The sequence below is a fragment of the Falco punctatus genome (genome assembly GCF_963210335.1).
Source record: "Falco punctatus genome assembly, chromosome: 11".
Taxonomy (NCBI): Eukaryota; Metazoa; Chordata; class Aves; order Falconiformes; family Falconidae; genus Falco; species Falco punctatus.
The window spans coordinates 35,167,166-35,192,494 of NC_137591.1; the positions used below are offsets into that span (position 1 = coordinate 35,167,166).

At 42.6% G+C, this 25,329-nt stretch overlaps 2 long non-coding RNA genes across 5 annotated transcripts in view; one reads left to right on the forward strand and one right to left on the reverse strand.

The window, feature by feature from the left end:
• The window catches only part of LOC308071415, a 50,443-nt gene extending 30,472 nt beyond the window's left edge, over positions 1 to 19,971 (forward strand). Inside the window, exons 3-4 of one of the 2 annotated variants that reach the window (XR_013931187.1) lie at positions 6 to 18,987; positions 19,858 to 19,971. This is a non-coding gene — a long non-coding RNA (uncharacterized lncRNA). Of the gene's footprint in view, positions 1 to 5; positions 18,988 to 19,857 lie in introns of those variants that run through there. The other variant, XR_013931188.1, reaches the window with a different exon arrangement.
• LOC308071413 lies at positions 9,224 to 23,926 on the reverse strand. Of its 3 annotated transcripts, none has more exons than XR_013931181.1 (4): positions 23,342 to 23,926; positions 22,043 to 22,229; positions 9,508 to 20,124; positions 9,224 to 9,359 (listed from the first exon to the last, which is right to left on the reverse strand). It is a non-coding gene; the product is annotated as an uncharacterized lncRNA (long non-coding RNA). The 3 variants fall into 3 exon arrangements; XR_013931182.1 differs by lacking the exon at positions 9,224 to 9,359 and having other exon boundaries at positions 9,557 to 9,689; positions 9,855 to 20,124; XR_013931183.1 differs by lacking the exon at positions 9,224 to 9,359 and having other exon boundaries at positions 9,609 to 9,743; positions 9,855 to 20,124.
• Between the last annotated feature and the right edge of the window lie 1,403 nt (positions 23,927 to 25,329).

Sequence of the window (25,329 nt, forward strand, 5' to 3'; positions counted from 1 at the left end):
TTCAGTATGAAGCCACCTGGGAACAAGACATCAGCTGAGAACAAGGATCCCCGTTCACCATAACCGCCCTCACAATCCCGTGCTTGGACTGACTGTTCCCCCAGCAGAGTTGCACCCAGTTGCCTCAGGAGTTACTCTGGCAGCTTCACTGCAAGGGACTGACTCAGAAGGTACAAAGTATATTACAACCAAAGTATTAAATTCTTTGCTTCTTTAGAAATCCTTTCGCTGCACTACTGCATTTTTAGATTGACCCAGGACATGCCATGAGGACCAATCCCTGATCTATATGATTTGTCGTTAATGTTCAGTGCATGAGAGAAACTGTTCTGTTTTCTTCATTTTTTTTTTCTTTTAAAGAACCGCATTGAATATTTATCTTAAACCTCAGGTAGCTGTTTAGAAAAGAAACAGCTGAGAAGCAGATAATGCACCCCTTTCATGGACAAAAGATTTATGGCTTGCCTGGCAGGACTTCGTACTTACAGAGCTCACAGCTGACATAGCAAACACAAGTAGCACGTAGTCCAGTGTTTATCCAGGGGAATCATGACTGCTGCTCCCACACTTTTTTTGTGTGCAATTAGATCAGCCACGTTGAAATTGGCAAAGATTTAAAACCATGATAAAATTCCTATTAAAAAGGGGGGAGAGAGGCTCAGAGGAGTTCGAGTCAATGGGTACCATGCAAAAATAGGTAGGGTATGCATGGACATATCTGCTGACCTTCCGTAGGAGCCATCTGCCTAGCTGCAAGGCACCCTTGCCCCCACGGGAATGCCTGAAGAGTTCAGCCACAACACCGACCACCCTTCCCCCACAGCTGTCAAAACTATTGTAGCTTGGCTGTAGCATATGTGCCATAAACTCCATGCTGTGCCAAAAAGAGAAGGAAAATAGTATGAAACATAGGTATGTCTTTGCCATGGACTACATGTGGCTTGGTGTCACTGACTGCTGAGAGAGAAGGCTTATCTGCATTTTATCACAACTTTTTAGTCGATGTTTAAAACAAAAAGCTTTCCCCCCCCCTTTTTTTTTTAAGTAGGGAGTAGGAAAAGTAGATTAGAATAGTAAAATTCTACATTTCCCAGTAGATCCTTAACTTTCTCCAAGGATAATATGACAGTTTCCACCAGCTTTGCCACAGCTCAAATGAAGGGTAAGGAATAAAATGTCTTTAAGGTATAGTGCTGATACTCAGAAGGGCCCTCAAGGGAGGCCAGAAGTAGAGGCAAGGGATTCAGTACACCTTCATTTCATGAAGTGAGCAGGTAAACCTGTGAGTTTTCTCTTCCCCTGCCCCTCATCATCTGCCAGTCCAGACAACTGCACCCACAGAAGGGCCACTGATGGCCCCATAAACTGTCTATTCGAAAGCACAGGCAGAATTTACCTCAGAGGAAATAAATTAACCATACGTCCGCTTAAAATACCTCCTCCCATCTAATACAAATAACACTAATTTCTTTTGAAGTATTACTTTTATCCTGGGACTGAAAAAAAAAATGGAATATGGAGGAAATTCATTTTCTGGTATGCATCACACTGCTGGAAAGCCTAGAGGTTAATGCACACAACTAGATGGCCACGGACCTGGGTCCCATTTCTTCTTCAGACAATATTCTGCTTTGCATCAGGCAAATCACAATGCTGCTTCTTAATTTCATCCATAAAATGAGAATGAACCTGCACGACTGTCACTTCAGTGAGGATGGTGGAGCTAATCTGACTTGGTTGTGAAATGAGAATGCTCACATAGAAACAGGCTTCTGAAATTCAAAGTTTTATTACTCCATGCTGTTCCATTACATAAAAATGCCAGATTCTTCTGTGGTGCTTAGGAACAGAGTAACAGAGAATTTTCTGGGTTTGGTGGTGGTGGTGGTTTTTTTGTACATTGCTACAAATTTCAATAGAATCTACCCTCTGCCTTTTTATGTACAGCATTTGATTAACTGAGAATTAGAAACATAGTATCTGTTTTATATTTATCTCTTAGAAATAGCCTATACTAGGTTTGATTCTTTGAGGGGAAAAAAAGTGGTTTTCCTGTGTATTTTTTTGCCATCATTTCCTGTGAGGGTGCATAAAGAAACATGGGTATATGGAGGCAGAGAAATGGGGGGGGGGGGGGGGGGGGGGGGCACGGGAGAGAGCAGGCAGGTAAGCACGTGTATGCTTCCGTGAAAAGGTGTTTGTACATGAATGTGCATAGAGATATATATATTGTTCCTGAACCTGGAACCAGACTTCCAATTATTCTTGAGTTTACCTGCAAAATAGGAATTGTTTAGACTGAAAATAACATCTCTCTGTGTTCTTAAAAAACGTGGGGGTGGGGGGACCAAAACCTCCAGGACAGGAGTAAGACAGATACCATTTCTCCTCTCTACCAGTCCCCTTACAGACCAGACACATATCCTTAGAGTTATATTTTGATCTCAGTTTGCCGTACCAGGTTTTAGCTATTCAAATCCCTTTTTCCATCAGGTTAAGTTAAGCCGCTCAGGCTTTGTGTGTGGATGTTGCCCTACTTTCGTCGCTCTGTCTCTGTGCGCCCTCACTTCGGGTTGCCTGCTCTGGGCTGCGGGGTAAGCAAACCCGTGCAGGGCTCTGGCTGGCGTGTGCCCACAGGTGAGAGCATCACCTGCTGCGCCTCTCCGCTTGTGCCACCTTTCAGGCTTTATTTTCCCCGTCAGATGAGGAGAGCTGCACTGGCAGGAGCACAGACCTGGCCGGGAGTGCTGAGGCCGGCCAGCCCAGGCAGGCAGCACCCGTGGCCAGGGCTAGGAGAGCTCCCAGCACATCTGCCCCAGCTAGCCAGGTCCAGAGCTAGGCAGGGGAAGAGGCTGGGAATCAAAGCCCGGGCTTAGACCTGTCCGTGCATGTTCCCAGACTCTCTTCTGCCATCCCACCCCTCTGCTTACAGCTTCCCGTTTTCCCTCTTGCGGTTCTTGTATAAATGCACGTGGCATGATGCTTTTTGAATACCTCTTCACTTGTCCCTCAGACCCATCCTCTCTATTTTCCTTTCTATAATTTCATCTTTATTTATTTTTACTACAAATAATTTCAGGGCAGGGGACTTGATCCACGCAGAGTCCTGTCATTGTGAGACCTAAAATGGCAACGTCTACCCTGCCGTGTCTGGTTTCCAGTGGCAGTCACTCCGGTAGGCATTGCCTCGTGTCACATGCCTAAATTTCATAACAGTGCAGAAGGGCTTGATACCTTACTGAAATCTGTTTCAGCCTTTTTCTCTTATGATTTTATTATGATTAATGGATGAGACTAAATCATTTGCAGTGCATTTATTATCAGAAACAATATTGAAAGTAATTTGACCCCCACAGTACTTTCTTTTTTTAATAATATTATACAGTGGCAAAAAAAGGCTATGTATCCTGTGTAGAGATCTTTATCTTAGTTGAACTGGTTGAAATATAGACAATGGAAATTCTCTAGGTTGACATTGGTATAATAGGAAGCAGCATATGACCTGCTCTTCTGAGCAATGTGCTGTCACCACAAACCACATCACCATACATACCTAACATATAAAAAGTTTATTTGTCAGCCTGCTCCTGTGTGCTGTTTATTTATGGCTACTTTATCATCTGAATAAAGCCATGTTTTTCATTATTAGAAACATAACAGTCTTGCAAAATCTGAAGCTGTGTAGGTGAATGTGAATGCTTTTATTACAAAGTCATTTTGCTGTAAGCACTGGAGAAATCGGGTAATGCCAAACTGTTACTCAACTAGCAGGTCGAGTGTGGTATGAAAGTACCAAGCTCGGAAGATCTCGCCTAGCACACTGCCTTTCACCAAAGGATTAAATTACTCTGTTTCTCACAGGACTTGAAAAGTTGGAAACTCAAGCTAATATTTTTGTCTGCATCTTCTTCAGCTGAGAGCTGTGCCTCCTCGAGCCCACATGCACAGCACCTTACAGTGGTCTAACCCTGAAAATGTTGTTTCACAGCTGCCACAGAAGGCAGTGTTGTATGCTACAGTAGTCCGTTTACTACTATGAGCAGCTGTTCCATGTAGGTCTGGAGTGACGGTGTGACAGCTTACCTGAGGGGCGAGAGCATTGACTGAGATACCTGGATGCCAGAACCCCTCAGCAGTCAGATACGTTCAGCAGAGCTAAGCCGCCAACTTTCTGTGTGGAAGGAAAAGAAACTGGTAAAGTGCTGATATTGTCATTCTCAAATTCAACTCCTCTCAGAAAGACAAAGTCAAAACCATCAAGCTTTGCAGCAATTTATTTTAAAATGGCAAGGTTAAGTAAATAAAGGAGCAGCTAGCTAGTCCTCATGGAGTCTGCTTAAAGGCACAAATAAAGGTTCAGTATAAATGTATATCGTTAAAATAGCCTTTTCAAATTTCAAAAGTACTTCTCATGTCAGAAGGGCAGAGAATTTGGTTATCAGGAGTAAAAAGCCATCTTTCAGAAACTGACATGTCTAATGGAGAAAAACAGATGAGAGAGTAGACTTGGAGAAGGTAACTTAAACAACGATCGTTTGAAGAGTGACTTGCTGAACTTACATACACAACAAAACTGTGTTCAGTTACTCTAGAAGGCTACCAGCGAACTGGTGGTGCCAACATATGACAGAGGTGCAAAAGGAGCATTTCTGGAAAAGAAGGCCCTTGCAGGAAACCTAAATATGTTACTTACATCAGTATTCAGTAAAGGAGTACAGGGAGCTTCCCATATGAAACCGAAAGTGTCTCCAGGAATGCATCGGTTTGAAGTGTCAAAAAAGTACAACACTTGGAGCAGAGGGTATTCACTCAAAATTTCCAGATGGACTCAGATATGAAATTTCCAGTAATGTCTCTGTGTAATCAGTTATTTGCAGTGACCTTAGTACCACAGGCAGGGAAAAGGAAGGTGAAAATCTGTGAGAAAGGCTCTAGAGGTGACCCTGAAAACTAGGAACTAGTATACCTGACTGCTGCAGAGAACAAACTGGTAGAAGTTGTGAAAAGAATCAAAATTAGTCAACGTGGGGAAAAATAAGTCCCCCAGAGAGGGGTCCACCTGACTTTTGTAGAAGACAGTCATGACTCCCAGACCTACTAGGGCTCTGTGGAGGGGTCGGCATGTTGTGCTTTATGAGGAAGCCCCAGGAGCCCAGTTAAACATGCCCCCTCTGAGACACGACTGCGTACTGTCTGCCTAACCGAGTGAACTAGCTGTGCTGGAGTCATAAAAACCTACTGCAGTTATAACTAATATTACAGGGCTTTGGTTTGCTTCTTGGATGGAACAGAATTCTTTGTACTTCTGACTTTTTTTGAAAGCTGCAATCCAAATCTCATATGCAACAATTAGACTGTGAAAATGTACTGCTGGAGCTGCCTATGGAATACAACTTCATGATAAATTGCATGCATGCTGTAGAGAGACATAACAGAATGTTATTGCTATTGTTCATCCTTTGGTATTTGGTCTGCAGAGTCTGAGCTTGTTAATCAGCAGTTCATCCTGCTTTTACTTGGGTGCGTTCAATGCCAAGAGTGAATTTCCTCTATACGCTTTTCCACTGTAAGCTTTGCCAAAGCTCTTTTGTTCAGTATGTCAGTCAGCTGTGCTCTTGCTTTAATTGTGCCAGTAACTCATGTCTGGAGATCATTCATTCCGGTCTGGTGCAACTAGCATTGCGTCAGTCTGGGGCTGGTGGAGACACTGCACTTTGTGTAGACCCAGCTCAGGTCTGGGGACAACAAGCATGATTCTGGACCCTTCTTCAGGTGCCCTGAAGAAGGGGATTTTGAAGGTGCACTGAGAAGGTAAAAATGCTATTTTTGTATTGTGTATACAGAACAAGGAGTACAACAGCTCATGTAGTCCACATGCTCCTTTGGGGAAAGATTTGATATCACTGTTTGTGAGATTTGTTCAAAGGCACTTGGTTTGTGGTTATTACCAAGAAAATTAGTAAATTGACTGTTAGGAAAATTATTTTGAGTAATATTTATTACAAAGCACAACTACAGCAGTACTAATGCTAGTTCTAACACTAGCATTTTTCCTTTCTCTATATGTCTGTGGCGGTTAGATTATGATTGCGTGTAACTTTGCAAAACCAGTTGTACATCACAGGATGATTCTTTTAAAGAAAAAGTCAGCTGAAAAAGATCAGATGTTCCTTGCCAGGGAGAATTTATCACTTATTTGACAAAAAAAAAAAAGTGATTCATACATTGATGTCTACAACTTTGAATCTCCAATAATCAGGGGAGATGTTAGGTGCATCCTCCTCAGTGAGCTAAGTCAGAAATCTACATGTTTACAGATGAGCCATTAAAAAGAAAACAGATTGACTCTGTTCATTTACTCCCTTTCTTGCCCAGAAAACAGAAGCAGCATGAAAGAAAACTCAGTGAAGACAAGATTCCTAGAACTTAAGAAAAAAAATTCATATCAGAGAATTATAGAATAGTTTGGGTTGGAAGGTACCTTAAAGGTCCTCTAGCGCAACCCCTCTGCAATGAGCAGGACATCTTCAACCAGGTCAGGGTGCTCAGAGCCCCGTCTGACCTGACCTTGATGGAACCAGATCTCCAGGTCTGTGTTTGAAACATTGCTCACCCTTCCATGTCTGCCCAGCTCAATAAGAAGTCCTGCAAATGAAAAGACTACTCAGTAGAGATCCACAGTAAAAATATATGCAGGCTGAGGTTCTTCATCTCCTAAAGGATTTTGATGTCCTGTCCCAATAAAAGTTTAAAGTAAGACAAGGTCATTTTCATTAGCTCTTGAAATTTTGGATGAAAACATGTTTCTTTGGGATACTTCTTTTTTCTTTTCCCTTTTTTTTCCCTTTTTTTTTTTTTGTCTTCCACAAAGCTACTTTTGAAATAGTCTTCTGTTAGGATACATGCTGTTCCAACTTACATCCTTGATAAAAACTACAATAACTAAGGGGCAAATCTTACAAAGTAAAGTAGCTCATGAGTAAATGGAATTTAATGGGGTCAATTATCCCCACATGCTTGCGTGCAGGTTTCATTAATATTAATAGGTCATAGGCATGCGTATTGAGCTGAAGAATAGGCTATTGCTGGCCTCTACGCTTTATTTTGTGCATGTGCTGATTTAGAATCATTCAAGAGAATGTGTTAATTTTCAAATGTCCAGCATATTAGTGGCTGAAAAAACCACATTTGTCCATTGCACCTGCAAGATACAGAAAGGTTGAAAAAAATAGATTAAACATGACTGAAACAGCGCAGATTCTGTTTGTGCTTTTTCCATAATTTAGAATCACATTACATGCATGTCTTTCCATAAATATTTAATGAAATGGAAATGAATATGTAGCAGGCTGGGTTCTTCCCTCTAAGGGTTAAGCTCCATTTCTGTAAATTAGTTTGTGCCCTATTTCTGTTCCTGTGTCTCTGTGCATCTAGACATTTTCTTGGCATCTCTAACTCTTCTGAGGTTTCAGGAGATCTTCGGAGATTTGCTAGTAATTGACCTGTTTGGATTGCACATGACTGGCATTTGCTAAAGGATAATACAGTCCTGCATTTTGTTGTTAAGTGCTGGTTGTGTTATTAACTTGTGGCCAAACCCAAACAAAGGCTCAGGAGACATCATTTTCCCTTAGACAACTTCATTTGGTTCTTACCGTAATCTCCATTATAAATGAAGCACTTTGGTCTCAGCTGAAGAGAGTCACGTATTCTTTAACTTGTCAGCTGTGTTTGTCCAGTAATGAATACACCTACTTCGCTTCATGTTTTAAAGATATTACTGTACACTAAGGGTAAACAATCAACATCACACCAAAGTCAGATGATTTAACCTTCTGCCACTTCTCTAACCGCTAAAGAGTTCCTGCCACTGCTACCTGAGTATGGGAACGCGTGCAAATGTTTTCTGAGAAAACAGGATCATCAAATGAAGGAAGCCTGATGTTTTCTCCTTAGAAAGAAGGAATAGTTGGTGAGCTTAGGTCTGCCTTATCCCAAAGGAGCCTGAACAAGCTCCATTTGGTTTAGGTTTGCAATGTAACAGAAACAAACCTTGCCCTCAGTTACAACAGCATAATTCTGGAGGAACCTTCAGGTTTAGTTTGGCTGTGATGGAAACTGGTACAGCCTCAGTGTAATGTCCAATCTCAGTGAAGTTCCTCATGTTTGGAACCATCTTTAATAGCCAAGAATATTAAAAATGAAATTAAAGCCTACAAACAATGAATTAACTCTAGCCAGATAAGCACATGCAATCTACTTTGTGTAACACAAGAATTAAATACTGCTGATCTTTGCAAGTAGCAATGACAACTCAAATACAATGCCTTGGGGCCTGCAGTAACCTGGAGGCTAATTAACTGCAGAGAGGGCTTTTTATATCACACTTTGTATTAAATAAACTCAGCACAGATCCATAGAGACCAATAAGCATTTCTAGGCAGTCTTGTAAATTTTACCCCTAAAGTGATCAAACTACATAGGATTCTGGTTTGTGAGGTGTCTGATTAACATATTGTCCCCCAATAATGCAGGTGCTTAAGACAAAAATAAGAAAAAATAAGAGATAGAGAGAGACAAAGTTTCCTGTCAGTACAATTCTCATGATTTTGTATCTTTCCTTGGACATAGCACTAATACAAATATATTTTACCTCAGAGTTTTGTAATACTGCTCTAAAATACATCATCGTTTTAAAACCAGAAGCCAATGCGATCAAGAGAGTAAAAAAGCAAAAGAAAGCAGGCACAGCACTCTAGATCTTCATTTCAAGGCTCACCCAAGTACCCCATCGTCTCACAATGTCCCAGTGAAACCTGAAGATGCACACCAGCAGTATGCAAGCAAAATGCTGCAAGGCCAAGTGCTAAGCACAGCTGGGATATCAGCAAGGAATCTCGGGGCAGGGGTAATAAAATCCTGCTTTGTTCGTAAAAGGTCTGATCGCAGTCAGCAACTGGGGTGCATACAGGTCTGTGGCCAACAAACACAGCAGTCACCCAAAAAAGTCTGTGCCTTGGCTGATAAGGATGGTAAAATGACATGTAGTAAAGTCTCTGCAATCCTCCCAGCACAATAACACTGAATACAGAACATGTTCCAACAGGTTTCTTTTTCATCAAATAACATGCTGGGAACAAGCAATACTTTAGGTATTAAGCATATCTTTTTAATGCAAAACAAGTATGTATAGTATAGTTCTTAAAACAGCAGCATTCTGGTGTGACGATTCAGCTGGCGGGGCATTCAGCCCTCCAGGACGAGCCTCATCGGTTCTTGGCTCCTCGCTTGGTAACTCCTGCAGTACCGCAGGCACCTGACCCTGCGTCCTCCCCAGCAGGAATCTGAAGTCTCTGTAACTAAACTGGATACAAAAGTGTCATTCTTCACTTGCAAGATGATGTGCCTTCTCTTCACGTATACCAAACAGTCATATTTAACTAAGTTTGCATTTATATCTGTTATACAAAACAAAGTTATTTAAGAAATTGTTAAAAGATCCTTTACCTGGACTCCTGCTGGCCACTGTTATGAGTGACCAACTTGTTTTTCTTGGACAGCACCTTCCCCATGGCCTGGCTGTGACAACACAGCAACCAGAAAATGGCAGTGCTTATCCCAGAGGTGGATGAGAAAGGGCAAACGCAAGTGCAAGCCCTGCAGCTCCGCAGCAGAAGCTTTTCTGTGCACTGGTGGAGAACAGAGAAGAGTATCTCTAATAACATCGCCCTGTTTTTTGAGAGCTAAAAAATTTGGAAAGTAAGGGATGATGGTGTCAAACAAACCATTGAAAAATGCGCACCTAGAAAGAGTAAATAATCTCTGTTCTGGTCACAAAGAAACATTTCACTTACCTTTGTAGATGTCTTTCTCTGGTTCTCATTCTCTCCACACACCCAAGAAGATCAGAAGTAGAAACAAGGCAGAAAGTATGTCTAATTCTTAGCTGAAAAAGAAGACATCACTAATTTTTTTTATTTCCAAACTAGCAGATAGAACCAGTGAGCTAAGTTTAAAGTTACTACAGTGAACTATGCCTTCTTTCTGAACACTTTCAATACAGTTGTAATACATTGAACGTAACAAGGAGGGGAAGAAAATGGAATCTGGCTTGAATCTTGTTAGACCCTTCAGGTTGAAGAAGCAGCTTCCCAGAACTTTTCTCCATTAAAAAAGTAAAAACCCTTAAAAGGAAATCTGTCTTCCTCAAAAAGAGATACCAGATATGTCAACAGTGATGTCTGGAGAGACCTGAAGTATCAATAGCAGCTCCTCAGGCACACCTGCATAGCCTTTGCAAAATAGAGCAGGACAAGGGAAAAAGGAACACCACCAATGTTGCTTTACCCCAAATTTCTCAGATAGCCCAAACTCAAAAGAAAAGGAGTAGACACTGATGGATTTCACAAAATTATAATAAATAAAAAATAAGCCTCCTATAGAATCTTTCACACAGGCATTGTCACCCTTTTTTGGAAAACCAAGTTAGCCACCACTCTGAGTCAATTCTCATTTAGGGTCTTCAACAAGTAATAACTGCCAAAATTTATGCAGGGAAACCTTATATCTCCACAAGTTATGACCCCACTTGACAATCTGCATCAGGATAGCTTTATCCACAAATTAACATACAAGCTGTTTATCATCAGATAGCCTCAGCTGTTCCCAAATGGAGGCAAGCTGGTTTCACCCTTCATTCTCATAGGATTTCTTGGATATTATGGCTAAGACAAAGCTGTCATGTTTTGATTTCCATACACTCAGAACAGAATAGCAAAGTAGCAAAGATTTATTGGTGGACAAAGCTTTGCCCCTAATATGCAGCCATCCTTTTTAAACTTTAAAAAAAAATAATTTTAATTTTTTTTTTTTAAAAAAAAAAGAAGATGCTTAGGAGTTTCTCAGTCTCAGAGTCAAGATAAATCCACTACTCCCTGGGATTCCTGTGTTACGCACTGTTTGCACTGTTGCAAAGAGTGCACTGTTGCACTGTTTGTCTTGAGAGTGTGGTCATCATGAAGTCTTCTCATGACACCATCCTACATGTCACCACTGGTCAGGTTTCAGCTGAGTTCACTGGACAAAAAATAACAGATAAAGCCATGATTCCAAAGTATTATTTGAAGAGCTAAATCTCATGAATAAATCAATGGTTCTAAAAAAAATTAAAAAATAAAAAAGGAGTTTCTCCTGTGGTTGAGAACCTTCATTAATGAGATCCAGACAGATTTACATTTTCATAAAGTACAAAATTTTGGGGGGTTGCCATTTAAATCACCAACTACTGTATAAATTACATTTGTAAGACCCATTGGCTCCAACTAAAGGGTATTTAAGAGTCTGTCTGACTCTGTGAGTTATGAAAGAAACAGGGAAGAGGAAGTGGAAAAAAGGACAAGCTATAGAATATCCACTAGTAAGATGATTAATATTTACTACAAACCTGAGTTCCCATTACTTTGGCTTCTTTCATGGACATTTAAAGATAATTGTAGCAAAAGGTCAGGAAGAAAAGCTAAAAGAGACACAAATCCTGCAAAAGGAGGTCATATTTACAAATGCTCAATATTCCTTCAGGTTTATTGTAAATGATTTATGAGGTGCTTTTCAATATTAAAGTTTCTCATGAGTTCATTGGAGAGATGGTCAAGATTAGTAATGAACTAATTGTCATAGAAAAAAATTTATTGCTAGCAGTCTCCAAAATTCTAGCAGTTTGGCTTCTGTGGGTAAAAATGAGGTAATGTAGCAAAGTCCTGACTATGAGGAAATATATACAGGTTTTTAGATCACAGACAAATAAGATTAATGTTATATCCCATGCTATGCTGAAAGGGATATCTTGCATGGTTAAAAAAATAATTTAAAAACCATCTAATTTCCTTGTTTTTTCCGATGTTTTACATTTTTTCACATACGTGTTTCCTGTTCCAATAATATAACATTTCCCTGTCACATAGTTTGCATTTTCCTCAGCTTCAGTAATGAAAATAAATTAGTTAAATTCACTTTTGTTAAAGCCAATTTCTCATTCAAATTTTTATTCAGCAGTAGATTATATTAACGCTGAACTCAGAGCTAGAAGTGAGGACATTGAGGACAAAACCAAATAGACTTTTTTTCTTCTAATGGATGGAAATATTTCTACTGCTTTTTTGTTCTTCAGAATTTTGGTAAATTTTGTCCTTGAATTGATCTTGACAAATTGGTTTAAAGTGGACTTGTAGAAAAATGGGAGATCTTTCAGGTTAATGTTTCATTTTGATACATTTTCTCCCAGTTCTGCTGGTCTGGACAAATAAACATTGATCTTTTAATCACCATCTAAGGCAGTTAATAACGAACTCAGAAGGAACGTAGAGGGATCTGTGTAAAGCAAGAACCTTCCCTCCCTGGCTGCCATGCCTTCCCTCGGCCTTTGTAGAAATTTCACAACAAATTTCAGCCCAAAATCTAATCCCAAAGCAAATATCAAAAGGTTTAACTAATCACTTAGGTTTGATTTGTATATGTGTTCTTTTAAGCTAGTTGTTTTTCATCTGATCACAAACACCTGTGCCTTTTTCATGTTTTGAACATCAGGAATTCAGCAGAAATTAAACTGTATGTACAATTTGAATTTTTTATATTTTTCGTCCATTTTTTAAAACTCAAAAGGTTTAAATAGGCTTATGAAAGCTTCAGGGCTCCAGTTTTCTTCTGTGATTCACTCGATTTAGACAGTGGAGAGCACCAAGTCAAGAGATTCAAATAGGAAATACTACTGGGTAATCTGTTATAAATTAGACTTCCCAGTGACATATTGGAGGATGATATATTGTAGACTGGGGCAAGTACGAGGGACTTCAGCACAAGGCAAAAATTAATCACTACAAATGCATTCTGTGGAGGTGCATAGTTATGTGAAGAGAACCTCCAAAAACTTTCCGTGTTAGTTTGAAATTGTCTGTAAATGCCAAGAAACTCCAGCCAATCTACAGTTACTAATTTGCACCCTATTTATTGCTGTTAAAAAGAAAAGAAGGAAAGAAGACGGGGCCTTACAGTCTTCTCTGGTGGCCCACAGCACTGTAGGAAACATTTTTATAGACATGTAAGATGTCTTTCATTCATAATTATTTCCATTTTAACAGAGCAAGTTACTTTTCAAAAGAAAAAATTATGTTGGTAACCTCTTCCTAGAGCTTTTGTGTTTTGTCTTTAATGTGAAACAGTTGTGCTGCGACATAACCCAAGCTGTGCCCGGGTTAAGACTTGCTCACAAACACCCTTTTCTGCCTGTTTCATGCATGTTTTCAGAGTATTTCTGTCTAATCTCACCATTTTCTGTAATCAGGACTGCCGGTTTTGGTTATTTAGGGGAGAATTTCATCCCCAGAGCCCTACACTGATGTCACACCCCGGCTTCGTGCCATTAACTAAGCTTCCAGCACCAACGACAGACACAAGAAGCACACGATTGCTGCACTCCCACGGACTGGCCAGGAGAATCCAAAAGGTCTGTTAAAATCTATTAACTTATGGCAAATTCAGAAAATCTGAATCTCTCTCACACTCGTGAAACCTAACTACTTCCCCACAACTGTAGCAACCTCTTTAGCATTTGGAGAAAATTAAACTAAATACATCTTGCCAAAGTCAAATACTCAAAGGACAACTTTTATTTTAATTACTGTAGACATAGAAAAAGAAGTTCTTTAAGAAAGTCTGTCAACCAAGAGCTATATATAACTCTTGAGGAATTCCTTAGTGATTTTCCTGGTTAAACAGCTTTCCTTAAAAATACATTTGTTTGCTGCACAGGGTGAAATTATTGTTAAATCAAATACTTATTTCTCAGAAGTCTGATCTGGCTTGTAATGCCAACACAGCAAATAGTCAAAACACATTCGTTGCACGAGTTAGATTTGTTGTATTGATCTTAAAAAAATGACCAGGCATTACAGAGCCAATGTTCGTACCTATTGAGAAAAGGGGCCAGGATGAAGTGTTAACTGTTGGAGCTCTTTCTCTCATTGATTTCAGTAAGCAGTTTTCCAGATCCAAAGCCTTTCTGTTAAGTTCAGTGCTCTTTCAGTCAGAGCTGTGATATCCGTTGAAGCCAAAGAACAGCAAAGCTTGTCTGATCTTTTTTGAGACTCCGGTTTCAGTTAAATAACCCACTGGATCACTCTTTGAATTAGCGCTGCAGAATATGTACCAGCAGAGAGTGTACTACTAAGCTGCAAGCTATCTGAGAGCTACTCCAGAACAAGGAAAGCAACAGACGATGCGAGCTGCATGTGGTCCTAATTATGTGCTATTATGAAGGAAAACATCTTTGTAACATTTTGTTTCTTTCCAGACTTGGATGAATTTATTTCTTTCTTAGCTTTACATTCCCCATATTTATTTCTGAATTTCTATATTAAAATGCAAAAGCTTTAGCTATTTTAATGCTTTATTTTGTAAAGAGTTCCCAATATATATTTATACTAGTGACATTACTTTTATTCAATAGAACAACGCTAATCTGCGCTGTTGTGAGAGCTGGCAAAGGACCTGTGAACAGATATTCATAGGGATGAGTTCAGAGATGATGGGTAACTTAAACTGAGGAAAAGGAGCCACACAGAGTCTGTGTTAAGGTAAAGCATAAAGAGAAGGAGCAGAAGAGGAAAAGCAATTAAGTGAATGGTATGTAACACCTAATCTAAAGCACATTTATCTCTCCTTCAGCACACACAAAACTTTTACTAGTTTCTTTTTACAGTTACTGAATACCCACATTATCTGAAGTTGGAATTTACTGTGCTGGGCATTAAACTCTAACTAAAACCTTAAAAATAGACTTCATAATAAAAATATGTATTAATCTGTAACCTACACCAGCTCCCACATTCCCACTTAATTCATCCTATTGTCTCCCAGAAACAATATCATGAATGTATGTCAGCCACAGAAATATATTTGATACACTTATACTAGAATAAGTGTTTGACTATCTTCTATTTCTTACTATTTTATCTCTATTCTAAATACATGTGTACGTTTGCTCAGCAACTCAGCTTCTGAAACACAAAAAATTAGATTTTCTAATTTCTACAGCTGTGAAAAGATTTCTGGAATACGGAAAATCTCCATAGCTCCCTCATTCAATCACTTTCTTAATGAAAACAGCTCAGGATTAAAGAAATCCAGGGAAAGAAAAAAGATTAACCTAGAAAAGGCAAACAGGCAAGTCAAGCTGAATAAATCTGAGCTTCATTATCACTTTCCACTTCAACAGAGGAGTCCTACAAGGACCGGGCCACAGTGCCATAGCTCTCACATGCATGGCAAGGGTTGGCAAGGTCCCCTACACGCATAAGAGTTTATGTGACATTCATCAGGGCCACAGTGCGATTGTTCGGAGGAGGAGGAATAGGCAGTCCCTGGCACAGAGCTGCATTTTCTCTCTGGTTGTTCAAGCAGTTAACGCAGGGAGCGCAGGAGTCAGACAGATGCCATGGTACTGTAATGGAAATAAATGACTTTGCAGACCCAATGAAGGGAGGTGGGAGCGAAAAAGCATCCTCACCCCCCGCCCCAGTGGCTGTGTAAATCTGTCCCTGCCAGGCGAGCCCCAGGAGGTGTTCAGTGCCCGCCACCTCCCCAGGAGTCAGTGAGAGTTCAGGTGCTTACTGTGTCATCAGGCTTGACCTTCAGATGCGACACTGCCAGGATGTTTGTTTTCCCACAGCAGTGATTGCTTCAGTCAATTATTATTGCCCATCCTAGAGTGCAAACGCATAAGGACTTGATTTACAGTGCAAAATATACATCCTGAATTTACTTTCTCTTTTGTTTTTAAGACTGTCGTAGCATCTCCAGCTTAAAGAGATGACAGCAAATTACTCCATAGGTAAATATATCTATGTATAGGGAAGGATAAATACCAGTCATTCAGGTCATCCTGAGATGAACGTTCAGTATAGCTGTGTTGTGCTGGACACGACGATATATTTGACGGTTTTTGCCTTTTGTTTTAAAAGCGGCAGTTTTTTTCTGCTTCCCCCTAAAGAAAAAATCATTAGCAAATTTGTTGATTTGGCAATCTAACCATTAAATCCAGTTTAACACAGATTTAAGATTGTAAATTCAGTTCTTTAAGCAATGTTTAGGTATTACCAATATACTGAAAGATAGATGAGACAGCCTCATGGTAATACAGCTTTTAACCTTTCCTCTCCTCTACCATGACGGGGGAGAATTACAGTAAATGATGGTTACCTTGTCTGCAGTATGGACAATTGATTTGACCTCACTGCATCTGATGCTCTAATGGACTTTGTGGCTGAATCCCTGGAGATATAAAATATGTCCAAGTGAATTGGGGCAGGTTAAAGAACGAACCCGCTTTTCATGGCTGGCTCAAGCTATAATAGATCTCCTGGTTGTTCTGAGAAGAAGATTAAAAATGATCAATATCCAAATCATTAAAAAAAAAAAAAAAAAAAGTGGTGGCTTCTGTAAATCTACCTTAGCTTTTTTTTTATTCCTGCTGAATGCTGTGGGGGGAGTCTATGTTGACAACATGAGTTTCTGTAACAAATGTTTGCTTCTGTTTACTCTCTTGTAACATGTTCCCTTTTATATTAAGAATCAGACACTCGGATGGCATGAATCAGCATTGCTTTCCTGAAGTCACGCTTGTTTACACCATGAGGAATCCGGCCTTAGGTTTATTTAATACAGATAAACTAACAATACTATAACATTTCCTGGAGCAGAAAATAAAATCAAGGACAGATTTCAGAGAATTATGGTAACTGATAACTAAACGTCCTTACTGCTACCAAACAGTGCCCAAGACAAAAATAAAGGTCTAATTTAGTGAAGGAAAACCAAAAAGATTTTCCTTGGCTGCTCTGAGCCCTTCATTTGGCAAAGTGTAAGTCAACGTCTTGTTTATCCTTGCCTACCCTCTCACGAATACATCTGTGTTCTTTTCCCACCAGCCTCGTGTATGTGAACTTGTAACATCCCACGACTCGGAGACCTTCCTCTCTACACACAGCAGTAAGGGCCAGGCAACTTCAGTGGGATTATGTACATACATTTACTTACCTGCCTGAAAAACCCACGCCTGGAGAGACAGCTGTGCAACTGTTCTGTAGGTGGCACACATACATTAGATGAGTGTTTATTAAACTGGAAATCTAGGGGAGCCCAAATCTTTAACCTGCAAAGTCTGACATTGTTTGGAGCTGATGTTTCCATTTGTTTAATGACAGAAATAAAAGCTAATCCCCAAGTCTGTATTTGAAGATGCACGTGCGTTTTCCTAGTTTTGAGAAGTGTCAGCACATAGGCATCGGGCTGACCTAGCTCGACTGCATTAGATTAACTAGGTGAATATGAAGAATCTTCTATTATTAAGAAATAGGTACTCAAGAGTCAAGACATTTCCAGACAACATTATGGTTTGCATCTGCATAAATGGCATGTAAATAAATCAAGGAAATGTCCAACAAATTGGAAAAGTTCAAATTCTTTTTATCCAGTGTTTGTTGGATGATACTTACCTTTTGTCTTTCACACATCATTTGTTTAAAAATACGAATGTGTAGCAACAGCCTCTGAAAGGAGCGTTTGTTTGCCTGATGTCCCGTTCCTATATGTAGAAAAGTAAAGGCATTTTACAAGCTCTTTGCTCAAGTCTCTGGAATTGCCTATAGGCTGTGGCGAGGGTTGAGCTGAATGCCTAGCATCCATGGGTGGAAGAGCGAACAACTGCTGACCCGCCGAGCCAGCTATTCTTGTATCTGGAAACATTGCCAGGTGCTGCAAGCACCAAGCCATCTGAAAGGCCAAAGCCGAGCACATTATTGGACTAGATGACACCTTATTCTTATTCTGCAACAATCCTAACAACTTAGAGTCCCTCACTGGCCCTTCATGAACACAGATGTCATTTTGATGGGGGGACAGCCAAAATGACAAGAAGGTGACCTGCCAGTGAACTCCGGAGCAGGTGAGGCTTGTCAGCTTCTAATTTGAAACTGGTGTCAGTCCTGAGGAATGGCTGGTATAATCACATTTGTAACTGATACCCTATAAACCCCGCAAACATTCACAGTGCGCCTGTTATGAGTAATATGAAATTAACAATTCATGTTTATGACATGAGACACCAACTGAAATCAAGTAGGTTTCGGTAACTGGATCAGCTCTGTCTGTCGTCCAGAGCAGAACATCAAACTGCCTCGGTCGAAGCCGAACGGCTGTGTGCTTATGTTACAATATGCATTGTATTTATTTTGAGGGCAAACTTTTGTAACTAGGTGTAAAGTGAGGACCTAACAGCTAACTGCTAGCTGAAATTATTCCTTTTAAGATTTCTCTAGCTCGAGCCCAGCCCTTAAGACATTTGTGATTTTTTTTAAGCTGGAGTTTGGGGCCTAACGAATCACATACGTACTGCATCTCAAATTTTATGAATAACTGAAGGGAAGGCTCTGGGTAAATCAGGCACATAAATTACCAGCTGCATGAATACTGTCATTAAGACATGCAGACAAGTGCAAGGGGTGGGGACAGGGCAGGATGCCCGAAGGAGGTGGAGTCACAGGGAAAAGAAGACATTTGCTCACTGAGTAATTTATCCTTAATCTGCCTTCACTGTAGCTGAGCGAGAACGAACACCATGAGCTAACCCCTTGGGCTCCCTCACTTCTCTAGCATCAGGGCATTTTGTGCCACAAACGAGGCCAGTTCCTCCTGATTCTGGGTTGCTTTATCTGTATTTTTTGACTGAGAAAAGTCAAAATTGCAGTATGTGAAGCTAAGAGTTGAACTAACATCCGGTTCAAATACAAACTTAGGCTAACCTGCATTTCTGATCTGAAGACAGCAAAAATCTCACAATCTCTTCCACATACATTCAGCCCAATTTGGCGGAAATCCTGGCCGTTCAGTTCCTTTCCTGATGAAAGTGCTGCCAAGTGTGGTATATATAAGAGGAAGGTTCTCTTCCACAAACTTGCAAAGTTAAAGAAGGTCCAGAAATTGGATCCATTGCAATCGCTACAGTGGAATTTAGTTAGTCGCACCAGATAAACTCAGGTCCAAAAACTAATTAGCTAGTGGAGCCTGCTGAGCAGTTTAGTGCATTTGCACATATACAAGCCACCTGAGCTACCAGCTCGTCATAGTACTGCTGTGTGGTAGGAAAATACCACTTATTCCCATTTTCCAAGAGAGAGCTACATCCCGCAGAGATTCAGTAACGTAACCAAGGCCAGGTACAACACGGCGCTGCGAGCCCAGCCAGGGATATCCTTTGCACTCCGGCCCAGCACTAACACACCACACTTCTCAGGCTGCTTAGCTCAGCTTTCTAGCCGTGAACCCCCACCTCATTAACAGAAGAGAGGTGCAACTGTGAACAGCCTTTTGGGGAGAATGTCTGCCCTAATCTGACCAGCAAGACCAGCTTGTAAAACTCTCATTAACTTCAGTTGCATCAGAAAAACACAGGAGCACTTTGTGCTGCTGCTTCCTGAATCCCAAGAGCTCTATCCTGAGCACTTTTGAAACTCCCTAGAAAACAGCCCATCATACCTCTGAAAACCAGATGTCCAGCTCTAACCTTAGCAATCCTTCCTCCCATCACCCAAAACCTCATCACTGCACATCAGCCTTGAATCCTGAGACAGGGGCTACAAACTGTGTGCACTGCCATTGCTGTAGCCACCTCTAGATATGTAATACAACAGCTCACTTCAAATATGATGGTACAGCAGAATTGTTTGGTGTTTGGATAGGGCCCATAAAACCTTGATAAAAATTACATCCATTCAGAGCTTTTCTAGAACTCAGTGAAATATGTTTTAGTTTTTCTCCTACTTACACGGTTATAATTCAACACATGGTTTAAAGAGAGAGAACTCTGCGGAACAAAGCCCGGCACAACACCAAGCCCTGCTGCTTCAGCTCCGTGCAGAAGCATGGCTGCTGGGCGATGTACAGCGTCTCTGTAAGGTCACAGGAGGGAGGCAGGGCATGGCGATATGGGCAAGGGGGGTCTCGAGCCGGGCTGCTGAAGGCAGGACTGGCTGACCTGTAGAATCTTCTGAGGCTCTGTTCTTGTGTAGTGCTTCTCTGTCAACAGATAAATCCGGTATATTTTTGATTATTGGCTGTAAATATGCATTATCTTTTGATTTCCTAGTAAATCAAGTTGATGTGTGTATACATCTTCTACAATGCTCATTAGAGTAACACTAAGGTCTGGCACAACTATAGAACAGCATAACGTAAAGTTATTGCTAAAAATTGATCTTGGCTTCCCCTGTGGTGCTCACCGAGCCACCCGTGGAGTCCAGCAGATGAGCTAGCACGAGCCCGGGGGTTGCCCCTGCCCCTTGTGCCTCTGATGCTAAAGGAAAACTGCCACCACCATTTAGCTAAGCCCGTCACCAAGTGCTGGCGCTGAACGTGCCGCACTGACCGTTAGGAACTGCTGATGGCAGGTGGCTGCGTGGCAGGGGTGCTGAGCTCTCCTCCCCGTGCTGTCCCCCCTCCCCGAGAGCCGCAGCCAGCAGGCACGCAGCAGGGGCAGAGCCCACCACCGCTCTCAGCCCCAAGCCTGCCCCGGACCTGCCACAGCACTGCTGGGGGTTTTAAGGCGCTCCCCATAGGCTCACCTGCTGCCTCCAGCAGTTGAAGGTGAGGATGTCTTTTTTTCTTTTTTTTTTTTTCTTTTTTTTCTTTTTTTTTTTTTTTTAAAGCCAGACAGAATTTCTGTAGAACGACTTCTGAAAGTTGTCCACAGTGACCAGAAAACCAACTGGGGAAAATAATAATAATAAAAAAAGCTAGGATCCCTTCTGAAAAGTAAAAAGTAGAACAATGGGCCAAAAAACTTAGTTGTTCAGAGTAGACCCTGACCTTGAGTCTATTCCCCATATGCTCAACAGAGTAAGAGAGTACATCTGTTTCCATGATGTAGCTGATGGCATTTGTAGCACTCAGGTCCTGCACTTCCCCTTAACCTCGCATCACCACCTTCTGTTAATACAATTACTTCTGAGGCATCCTCAGCTCCCAACAGCTTTAGTTCTGAAGGTAAACAAAATTAATCCTTTCAGGGCAATTGTGGACTGAACAGTGGAGCATTTAAAAGGGACAGATATAGGAGGTAAAAATGACACTATAAATAGAAGTCCCAATTTTTAATTTAAAGGGGTAGGCTGTATCACAAAAAAAGCAGTTGAGGCATTTAAGTTTGCAGGGAGCAACATCACCCCTAGGTCCATTGCACGGGAGAAACCCGTGCACAAGTCTTTCCCCTGACCAGCTTGGATCGAGGGTTTAGGCACGCCTGGTCCCCAGCTTGCCCAGCTGCTTTAACTGCTGGCTTATGGGTGTTTTCTCCCTGACTTACTCATTTTTTAATTAGCTCTACAAAATGGATTGGCATCAGCAGGATATACTGAGACCATGAACCAAGGACTGGGAAACTAGTCTGTAAAGCAGGTTCAGATCCTTGCCCTGCTTGTTTCCCTCTCAGCCTCAGCAACTATTTCACAACTCACTGCGCTTTGCTGACTACAGGGCTCCTGCACACAAGTTCCCTGATCACTGAAGAATTGATTTTTTTTTGTTTTTTTTTCTATACACAGAAAGTCCACCCTGTTTGGAGAACTTTCCCCTCAAAATCAATCCATTTACAAGGTATTTAAGGTATTTTAAGTTTTTGTGACTCAGTGTTTTCTTTAAAAATAACAAAAGCAAGTGTGTTTCAGTCAGACACTGTGATCACCTGGGACTCAACTGGCATGGCTTCTCCTGCCTTTGGCTGGGTGGCCACATGCGCAGCCCCGGGGAAAGCTCCAAGGCCACTACGGTGACCCAGTGAAAACCCTGGCAGCAGGAAGGCAGTATTAAAGACATCCATACTGCTGAGGTGAATTACAAAACTCCCCAGAAGTTTTTGCAATGTATTGGGAACTGTATTCGCAATATACCTCAGATACAAGATGTAATGCCAGCAACAAAATTAGTGGCTGAATCTTACCCCCTAACGCCCATCTCTTAAATCCCTGGGAACCAGAGCTGCACAGGAGGAGGGGGATGCCCGTGGCGCACAGCCTTTCCCATTTCCTCTCTTGGTACAAGTTTGCAGAATGACAACGTGGATTTATTCAAAGGAGACAGTGTGGAAGTAGACCTGGACACATGTTGACAGAGCTGGAGGCATCTCACTGTAATTAATGAGTAATGAAACAAGTAATTATTTATGTTGCACATGTTTAATGAATAGGAATTAGTCATATCTCTGATTCTTGGGCGGCTATTTATGCTGCTTATCTGATATTTTAAAGGAAACTGCTGCACTGGCTATTTTCTAGTCCAAAGAGGGGTGGGTTGTTACAACAAGAACTGACTTCTGCCTTTGACTAAGCATTAGGAAACTGCTTTCCAAGTCTGGAAGCGTCTGGATGTATTTTTCCATGTTTTTCCTTTCTTGGAGTTTTCCTGACTTCAGTCAGGAGGTGAAATGCCAGAAATACCCAGACACTCTATCTAACCAGATGGCTGCCCCTCGGGCATTGCAGCCCGATGGGTGTTTTTCCAAACCACCCCTGAACTCTGAACCTTCAAATCATTTACAGATCTCTTCCACTCGGAGGCAAAACCACATCTCTACACGACTTTCGAAAGCAGGAGTGTGGTGGAGAGTCTGGATAGCAGAGCTCCTGTGCCTGATCCAGCTGTTTTGCAAACACAGCTGGAGCAACTGTGAAGGCTGCTGTGGTCTCAGTCGCCTTCTGGAGTGGGGAATGCAGGAGTCGTGGATGCAATCACGGTGTCGGAGTCTGTGCCCACCAGCTCTGTAATTACCCAAAATAAACGTTCACCTATTCTGCTCAGGCTGGAGCTTGAACAGAGCTTAACTAGCCAAAAGCAGCTGGGAGAACCTAAATTTCCAATTAAAGCACGTTCTGGTCTGACAGTATTTTTTTTGTAAGAAACCAAAGCCTTCTGTCCCTGGTGATAAGCTGGGTTTTATTATGAAGTATAATAGTTGTATGTACATGACTGTTCTGTACAATGCAATTTACAGAGATGCTCTGGTGACTGCTGTCATTGACAGGGTGCCCTTTACAACAGAACTCGTATCACGTCAAAATTCTCATGATTCTGAGGGAGTAGAAAAAGAAATACTTCCATGGCTGAAAATTTCTATTAGGTAACAATTACTGAAGTGTGTACAAGATTGCATGTCAAAATGTTTGTATTGTTCGCTGGTAGGAATTACATCGACTGACAGCAGCAGTTTAAGAAGTAAGGTCAGTGTAATTTGTTATTTTACCTGCTTTTCCATGGATCGTCTCTGTCCGTTGGCAGTCCATCACTTCGGAGTTACAAAGCCCATCTTCAGAAACGCGTACTCCTGTCCTCCCGCTTCCAGTATCTTTCTCGAGCTGGTACAAGACAAGTGAGTTATGTAAGAGATTAGAAAACAAGACTTTTAACTTTTTCTTGCTATATGGTATCAGAGTATCACGGCCTCTTAGTAGTATGGCCTGGGTGACGACAGGACACAGTTAAAACGAAAAGCAGCAACAGTTTGGGGCGGGGGGTGCGTGGCTTAAGACCCAATTCTGTTTCTAATTATGCAGTTAATCAAGATGCTCTAAAGAGGGAACGGGGTGGAAAGCAAATGGAGTTTTACATCAGATGGCGATGTTAAAGGGAAAACTAGCAGACTGCAGGGAGCCAGCAGGCAGCGGGGATTCCCAGCGCGGGGTCACTGCCAAACCCCCGCGTCACCTCCGCGCGCCGGGCTCTGAACCGCGGCCCCGCCCCGCGCGCGCAAACACCCCGGGCGGGGGCGGCTCGGCCCAGAGCGCCGCTGTTTCCCCCCGCCGCCGCACACCCCGACGCCGCATGCCCCCGACGCTCCCGACGACGACGCATGTCCCTGCTGCTCTCCCCCTGCCGCACCCCTGCCGCATCCCCCCGAGGCACCACCCTCCCCGTCGCCGCCGCACCCCCGCCACATCCCCCCGCCGCCGTCCCCCCCCCCGTCGCCGCTAGGTGGCGGTAGAGGCGCTGCCATGGCAGCCGCGGCCCGCGCAGCGCCTCGGGTGCCGCCGCCCCCCCGCGCTCGAAGGAACCGCAGTTTGTTTCTGTCGAACCTACGTCTGGTGACAAAAAAATTGACCCCCTCCCTTTCCCCACGGCGACGAATTTGGGGGGCTAGAAACGGCGACATACCTGCTCCTCGGATCCCCCCTCTATTAGCAAAGGCAAACCCCTCCCTCACGATGTACTATTTATTACCTTGACTTGAAAATATTCCTTGCTGTCACACACGCTTCCTGAAAAGTCCCCAGGCCTTTTCCTTTGGCTGGAGCCTTTGCCACCCGCACGTACAGCTGCTCACCCGGAGCTGCTCACAGCACTGGGCTGGGCAGCGGAGCCCGTTGGACCTGCCGCGCCCACCGTCATGGCACCTCCGGCCGCGCTGAGGTCAGCCATGTTTGGTTTACCTCCAGTCTTCATTTTTTCCTTCAATGGTTCCGCAGCACGCAGGGCCCAGCTGTGCAATAGCATCTTTGAGAGCTGCAGACACGCTTAGGATGGGAACCCCCTGATGAGGGTGGTGTGTGCTGGCTGCCAGCGTACAGCTGGCTTCACCCAGGGAGCGATGGTAACAGTGCCGCTGGCATGGCATCAGTGTTTCTTGCTTCCCAGCCCTTCCCATTACAAAGACCAGTCACTGTGTCCACTGGCATGCCAGAGCCAGGAGCCCGGCCGAGCTGGTGGGGGGCTGCAGGAGTGGGCTCACCCACACCTGCCCCGTCAGGACTGCCACCACAGCCAGCGCCAGCCTCCTGTGCCAGCCCCCGCATCCCACACGGTCTTCATCTTCTAGGTTCGGTCTCGGTTGCCATACGCAGAAAAAACCACAACAGCAGCCAAACTTTGCATCTAACTGGGCCAGAACGACTTCAGGGTGACTTCATGGGGGCCACAGGCTTTGGCCCTGGCACCGCAAAAGGCAGTGCCCACACTCCGCGTCAGCACGTGCTGCACACCGAAGCGGGCCAGGGCTGCAGAGAACCCTGCGCTCACAGCAGGGCAGTTAACAGCATTGCAAGATTCCAGCAGAGGCAGCAGACAGGTAGAAAGGAAAGGGAAAAGGAAGAGAGGAAGATAAAGAAAAATGAAAAATGAAGAGTAATACTTAGGGCAGTTATGAGGTCCTGGTCTTCATTCTTTGAGCCTATTCATTTGTGTGCCCATGTGCATGCATGCATGTGTTACCCCAGCACGTGACCATAGTAGCTGCTG